This window comes from Bidens hawaiensis, unplaced genomic scaffold (assembly GCF_021521415.1).
Source record: "Bidens hawaiensis isolate Kalapana, Puna unplaced genomic scaffold, B.hawaiensis_p1.1 tig00029399_1, whole genome shotgun sequence".
Classification (NCBI taxonomy): domain Eukaryota; kingdom Viridiplantae; phylum Streptophyta; class Magnoliopsida; order Asterales; family Asteraceae; genus Bidens; species Bidens hawaiensis.
Genome location: NW_027494875.1, coordinates 293,337 through 300,096, shown reverse-complemented (window position 1 = coordinate 300,096; position 6,760 = coordinate 293,337). Strand labels below are relative to the sequence as shown.

The following is a 6,760-nucleotide window of genomic DNA, read 5'->3' as shown; positions in this document are numbered from 1 at the left end:
TTAATACTTATATATATATATATATATATATATATTTGTAATAACTTGATTTTGTTAAATTACATTTACTTACTTTTTATAGAATTTTATTTACGTTTTATAGATTTTTTTTTCTATATTATTACTCTTTACCTACATATTAAAAAACCTAATTACAATTTTTAAAACAATCCCATAAATGAACATTAAAAAAAATATATATACTCTTCCTTCTTTCTTTCTTTCTTTCTTTCTTTCTTTCTTTCTTTTATTAACCATATAACTCCACTAAAATATGAAAAGATATAATAGAAAAAATCAAACTTATCCCAAGGGATATATGAGTTTTAGTGTTTTATATAAAGTTAAAAAGTTAATTAACTAAATTTAGTCTAGAGAATAATTAGGCTGGTGTCAACAATTACCTACCTAGTTAATACATGCATGGCCTTCCATGGCATATTCCTTATCCATGTAAACGTTAGTAACGAAGTGATCATTGCATCCTTATCTCTAAACATAAGAAAAAAATTTAATATTTTTTTTAAACTCACATGCCCCTCTACACAAATGTCCTATACAACTAGGTTAAGTGCATGTAGAGTGATTTAGTACCCAATTAAAAAACATTATTTTATATAATTGCCGAGTAATACTTTACTTCTATAGTCATGAGATTCATGAAAATATATTACGTAATTACTTTACATACAACGTCAACACAATGTTCTTTAGTCCTGATAAAAACCATAAAACACGTGACACGTGACATTATTTCAAATAACATTACGTACCAAAACTTTTTCATGTGTAAAAGAAACATAAAAGGCAATAAGACATTAAATACGCGAGACAATGTTGTATATCGACTCAATCTTGATCAAATTTTCATTCGACGTACAATATATTGGTACACGTTAATGTATACACATAATAAGATCACATATCCATGTATGCATATGGCAGTTGAACTTTTTGAATGTTAATTCGATATGATAGTACACATTTTTGAATATTATTACATGTCACTTTATGAAATTCTATAAAATTAGCTTATTTTAAGTCGTATAAAAAGATGCAATTTATATTAAGGGCGGTGAACACAACGTTGAAGTCAGTAGAACAATTTCATCGTATCAAACTTGCTCGTGGTTGGTTTACAATTTTTAGATCAACAATGAGAATTGTGATGTGTTTTAGTTATGAAATATCGCCTTACATGTTGAGAGACGTCTTCCAGTTGTTCTGCAAAATACTATATGCTTTTGTAAAAGTGACTAAATAGATAGGATGCTTGTTAGAAAAGGCTAACCACACGTAAAAAAAACAAAATTACACGAATAGTAGTTGGTTTTGAAGCCACTTGATTCAAGCTACTTTAATATATTTAATTTTGATTAAGATCCAATGAAACGAGAAATGCAATATGGAATCAAAGATTAATTCTGCCTTCATATCGTTGGCTTTAAATATAGCTTCTTTCCTAGCTTTCCAATAGCCCATCAATTAGTAAACATAATTCCTACCACAACTTGTTTCTTCTTCTTAGGTAATTGAGTTTTTCGAGCCATGTATAGAACTCCTTCGGTTCTACTGTGTTACAACCAATCAGATTAACTAGACGAGGATCGATTTCCAAGCCGATGATACAACTTAATAATATATAAAAATATGATAAATTAGCATTGGCTCTAGAACAAAAGGGACACATTATAAATGAAACATCTAACCCTTTATTAGATGATCTAACCCTCGCCCACTTTTTTCTTCATAGTCAATTAGATGATTTTACAACTTCAAGCAATTACTAACTCCTTCCTTATTACCTAAATAAAAAATAAGTCTCTTATGACTACGGTGGTAGACTGGTAGGACCGTAGGAGCCCAAATCATGGGCCTTTGGGCCGGCCCAAAAATGAAAGCAATGGAATAGTATCACCACCATTTTTTTTCTTATTTGTCTATGCTTGGATTTATAACTATCCATCGTAAACTAGAGGTGCACAAAAACCCGAACCTAAAATTATACCCGGTGAAAATACCCGGAACCAGGTTTTTTTTATTACTTGGGCCCGACCCAACATGTAGTTTCGAATAAGGTATGAATTTCAGTACTAAAACCCGTCCCCAGAACCGGACCCAATATGTACTTGATAACACCCGAAAACCGGAACTGTTCCATACCTGGAATCGGGTTTTTGCAATACCCGAAGGCAGAGTTTTCCAAATACCCGACCTATATCCGAAAGTTACTTGAAAAATACCAAAAATACCCCAAAAAAGTGCACCATCCTTAAAAACCCGATCTATACCCGAAAGTGAGTGCATTTACACTTTCTTTAAAGATAATTTATTTAGAAAACCTTAAAGCTTAGCGAGTCAACCTGACCCTGGATGAGACGCTTTGAAGAAAAGTGAGGTGTTGATGTGAATTCATTTTTTAAGCTTTAGTTGTCATCCTCACTATGTTTTGAATGATATTATTTGCTAGGATTGTGAATTATGGTATTATTGGATTCTTTGGATTGTTTCGAATTGATTTGTCATTGTTTAAAATATTATCTTAGATTGTTTTGAATGATAGCATTTTTAGTTTCATCTTCTCTTTCTTTGAAGTTTGAAACGATAGGAAGGATTATTATGGGCTTAACATATTTTTAGTTTTGACATTTGAAAGTTAATGACATGTTGGGCTCCTGTGACAAATGCATTTTCTTGGTTTGTGCTTGTTTTCATATTTTGTCATTTGCAAATTGCAAGTAACATGTTGGGCTTGTATATGATAGAGGTAAGGCTGTCTACATCTTACCCTCCTCAGACCCTACCATAGCTTTGCTATTGGTGGGATATACTGAGTACGATGATGATGATATGATGATGTTGGGCTTGTATGATACAAATGTAGTCATGTAGAAATAAAATATATATGATAGAGCATGAGGGTAAGACCTATTTATGAAACAAGACCTGATGCTAAATATAAGAAAGAAAAAAAAACATAGAGCATGAGGGATACAATATATACGATATATATTAACCTAATTTGTTGTTTAAAACAAAATACACATCATGGGGTCCTATTCAATCTTAATACCACCTGTGGAATTGATGCTCAAATTTATAGTCATTGGAAAAGTAAGAACTGTGTACTAATGATTCACTGTCAAAGTCATATAATTACCTATCTATCAATGAACAGGGTAAACTTTAGGGTATACACTACTGCATCTCACAATCTCAATCTTACATTATCAAATTAATTTCTCTCTCTCTCCAATCTACATAATTTAACTCATCCCAATCTTTTATACACATTCACAACCCATCCCAACTTAAAAAAAAATATTTTTTTAATGAAGTCCGTTTTTAATAAAATTTATATCGGAATGTTCATAATTTTTTTTAAGAAATATCGTGTATTTAATTATTTTTTTAGTTAGAATATTAAAAGTTAATTAAATAATTAAGTTATCGGGGGTTAGTTTGGATTGCAATCTAGGTTTGCTTCACCAACCTAGATTGCCAATCTAGATTGCATTATTTTCTTTTTTCAATTTCTTTTTTAACTTTTGACCCACCAATCTCATTATGAGATTGCCAATGAGAGTAGTCTTAAATATAGTTATAAATTTCATACTATATATATATATATATATATATATATTACATTAACCCACTAAATTAATCTTACATAGGCCAGCTATCCTTCAGTGTTAACTTTTTTTAATTAGCTTATACGGTTGTGTTTAACTTTCATAATATTAAGTTTTTAATACTTTTGCAAAAATGAAAAGGGTTAACACTCAAAATAACTACATGGACAATTCAAAAAGAAGTTCATACAACGAATTTATCATAGTAGTGATTGGATAGCCCTCCACAATAGTCCATACATCACTACAAGAATTTTATCTTGTAGCCATGACATGCCATCGTTATATCGGTTTCAAAACGTTTACCTTGTCAAATTTTATATAGATGACCCGTTGTTGCTATAAGTTAAATTACATTTTTTTTATTATTTAATATTTATTTATAAATTACATGTCTATTTAAGTGGGTCCACAAGATACAAATTAGTGTATGTGTCGGTTTAAGATTAAAAATTTAATTAGGCAAAGGCAAAGTAAAAGTCAAGTGTTTGTTAACTTAGCTTGCTTTGTTATTTTTTAATTTTGGTAAAATTAAGTTTTTTAATAGTTATTTATAAAATAAAAGGAAATCAAAAATGAAAAAGAAGAAAATATAAGATGACTACGACATCAACTTAATGCACCCTGTTACCTTGGCTGTCTCAAAAAGTACAAGAGTCTTTGTATTTGAAATCCAACACAGGACGTAACATAAATCTTTGTTTGAAGATACAGAAAAGAAAAGTAAATTGTATTGATATTTTTGTATATATTACAATGAGATTTATACTCTATAAATAAGTGAAACCTATAGGCTAGAAAGAAAAGACAATCAAGAATAAAAAGCTGGCAATCTTTTTGATATGCTAGCAACGGTCCAATAGAGATAAAAGGAAACTATGGAAATTGATCATATAATTTTTCCATGAAATATTCTTTTTTTTTCTAACACTCCCCCTCAAGTTGAATAGTGGGATCCCTAATATTCAACTTGCTAAGACAATCACTGAAGATTCTTCCGTTGACGGTGTTTGTTAATATATCTGCTAACTGGTCTTTTGATCGAATGAAAGACAGCTCTATGATCCCAGTTTCAAGTTTCTCTTTGATGAAGTTCCTATCAACCTCTATATGCTTTGTACGATCATGTTGAACAGGATTCTCTGAAATTTGTATTGCAGCTTTATTATCACACATGATCATACTAGCTTCAGTTTGAGGAAACCCAATCTCAGTCAAAAGTTTGCGTATCCATAAAACTTCCCCCAAACCTCGTTCAATCACTCGGAACTCAGCTTCGGCGCTAGATAAGGCTACAACATTTTGTTTCTTGCTTTTCCATGTAATCAGATTTCCTCCAACTAGAGTAAAGTATCCTGATGTTGATCTTCGGTCTCCTTTATCTCCTGCCCAGTCTGCATATGTATACAATTGGATCTTTAGATGTTTGTTTGGTTGAAAGAGAACCCCATGGCCAGCTGTTCCTTTGAGATATCTTATAATCTGCCATACCGCTTCCATGTGTGCTACTTGAGGTTGGTGTATAAATTGGCTAACCACCCCAACCGCATATGCAATGTCGGGGCGAGTATGCGAGAGGTATATTAGTTTGCCTACCAAGCGTTGATATCTTTCTCTATCTGCCAGTTCTGCCTTTTCTTCCATATAAAGTTTTTGGTTAGCCACCATTGGGGGTGGCGGCAGTTTTGCAATCAATCATTCCTGTCTCGGCTAGGAGGTCAATAACATATTTCTTTTGACATATGAAGATCCCTCGTTTAGACCTTAGTACCTCAATTCTAAGAAAGTACTTAAGTCTTCCTAAGTCCTTCATTTCGAATTCTGTGAATAAACTTTTCTTTAGCTTCTTCATTTCTTCTTCGTCATTTCCTGTAATGATAATATCATCAACATATATTATCAAACAAGTCACGAGTTTACCTCTGCGTTTAAGAAATAACGTATGATCGGAGTTGCTTTGCTGGAATCCATATCCTTTCATTGCTAGAGTAAATCTGCCAAACCATGCTCGAGGTGATTGCTTAAGCCCGTATAGAGCCTTTTTTAACCGACATGCTTCCTTTGTCTTAAAGTTATCTGTAAACCCGGGTGGAGCTTCCATATAAACTTCTTCTTTTAGTTCCCCGTGAAGGAAGACATTCTTAACATCAAATTGATGAAGAGGCCATCCATGATTTGTAGCGATCGAAAAAAGGACCCGGATTGTGTTCATCTTGGCTACCGGGGAGAACGTCTCTGAGTAGTCAACCCCTTATGTTTGGGTATAGCCTTTAGCCACTAAACGCGCTTTATATCTTTCAATAGTTCCATCTGGTTTGTGTTTAATTGTAAAGACCAAACGACATCCCACTGGTTTCTTTCCTGGAGGAAGGTCACACTTCTCCCAGGTGTTGTTTTTCATTAACGCTTCCATCTCTAAATCCATTGCATCTTTCCAATTCTTTGATTCTAAGGCTTGCTCAATCGAATTTGGAATTTGTTCATTGTAAAGAGCAGAATTAAAAGCCTTGGCTTCTTTGGATAAGTTCCCTTCGGCTATGTTTGCCATGGGATACCTAGAAGATTTAGACTGTTTTTCTGGAGACTATCGTTTTGCTGGGATTCCTCTGTTGACTCTTGGTGGTAGAACATATCTCTCGGTTGTTTCTTCTTGTCTTATTTCTTCTTGGATTGGCTCTTCTTGTTCTTCCTGCACTGTTTGTTCTATTTGTATCTCGTGGCTGTTAGTATTGATTTTCAGGATTTTTAGAAACATCAATATTTTGATTTTCATGAGATCGTTCACCAACTATGTTTTCATGAGAATTACTTACCTCATGCGTCAGGATAGGAGGATTTTGGTATGGAACACTGATGGTTGGTACACCAGATTGTTGTGAAGTCAGTGACTCATCTTGGGTACGGTGATTTACTTCTTCAGATGATGAAACCCATTTTAACCAACTCAGTGTGTCATTATCTTTCTCCACTTGACCACTGTGTTGAGAGGTATAAAATAATTCGCTTTCAAGAAAGTCACAATTCATGGTAGTATACATATGACGTTTTTTTTATTATAACAACGGTAGCCTTTTTGGTTGACACAATAGCCTACAAAGACACATTTTTCAGCACATGGGTCGAGTTTG

At 33.0% G+C, this 6,760-nt stretch overlaps 1 pseudogene; it reads right to left on the bottom strand.

Moving 5' to 3' along the window:
- Positions 1-4,556: 4,556 nt before the first annotated feature.
- LOC143578947 (secreted RxLR effector protein 161 pseudogene) lies at positions 4,557-5,276 on the bottom strand (annotated as a pseudogene).
- Between the last annotated feature and the right edge of the window lie 1,484 nt (positions 5,277-6,760).